The sequence below is a fragment of the Mesocricetus auratus genome, unplaced genomic scaffold (assembly GCF_017639785.1).
Source record: "Mesocricetus auratus isolate SY011 unplaced genomic scaffold, BCM_Maur_2.0 Super-Scaffold_4256, whole genome shotgun sequence".
NCBI lineage: Eukaryota > Metazoa > Chordata > Mammalia > Rodentia > Cricetidae > Mesocricetus > Mesocricetus auratus.
Window position 1 is genome coordinate 71,381,996 of NW_024429182.1, and position 1,122 is coordinate 71,383,117.

The window sequence follows — 1,122 nt, forward strand, 5'->3', positions numbered from 1 at the left end:
AAAATGAAAAGTTCTATCAAAATACTTTTCTTTTTTTAAAAAGATTTATTTATTTATTACATATACACCAGATTGAATTGTAGATGGTTGTGAGCCACCATGTGGTTGCTGGGAATTGAACTGAAGACCTCTGGAAGAGCAGTCAGTGCTCTTAACCTCTGAGCCATCTCTCTAGCCCCCAAAATACTTTTCACTGGAAAAAATAAATAGAACAGACAGTGGATCTACTCAAAGTACACATTCACTTTGGTAGACTTCAGTGTAGGACAGTTCATGACAAGCATATTTGCCCTTATTCCCCCAGAGCCAATCAGCTTCCAAGCTAATGGTTAAATCATTTATAACTGAGATTTTATCGTGTTGATATCTGGCTCATTCCACATCATCTTCAGCCAAACTCTGAGCACTTACAATTCTCTGACTAATGGTTGGAAGCTTGGTCAGAAGCATCTGGAACACTGGCGGTGGAAAAGTCTGCTGTAACACTTGCAGCAGCTGCTGAGGCTGTCCACACACAGCAACTGCGTTTGTCAGGTGGTCTACACCCTTCTCATATTCACCTTGTGCTAATAACTCTTCACCAAGCTGTATCTCTTCAAGGAAGAATTTTTGAACAGCTTCAGCATCTTTTAAATCAGGCAACTTGGAAAGCCCAGCTCTTTCCTTAGCAAGTTTCTGTTTCTTTCTTCGTCTCGAAGCCTGTTCTTGAAGTTGGGGTCAGTCCGCCTTTTGCGGTCAAAGTAGATGCAGTACCCGATGAAGAGGGCACTGCACACGCCCGCGGCGATGGCACTGTTCCGCCCCACCATCTTTGCTCCGCTGGGGCGTGTGCTGGGCCTCAGAGGCCCGCCAAGCAGCCATTAGCTCCGACCTGGATCCATGTCATTAATCCCAGCACTTGGGAGGCAGAGGTAGTCAGGTCTCTGTGAGTTCAAGGACAGCATGGTCTACAGAGTGAGTTATAGGACAGCCAGGATGACACCGAAAAATCCTGTCTCAAAAAAAAAAAAAAAGCAAGAAATATTCAAACTCAGGGCTGACATTGATGAAATAGAAACAACAAAAATAACAAAAATACAGAAAACAAAAACAAAAAAACAATGAAGTGGTTCTTTGAGAAAA

At 43.0% G+C, this 1,122-nt stretch overlaps 1 pseudogene; it reads right to left on the bottom strand.

Moving 5' to 3' along the window:
- Window positions 1–225: 225 nt before the first annotated feature.
- Window positions 226–851, bottom strand: LOC121134609 (annotated as a pseudogene).
- Window positions 852–1,122: the final 271 nt, after the last annotated feature.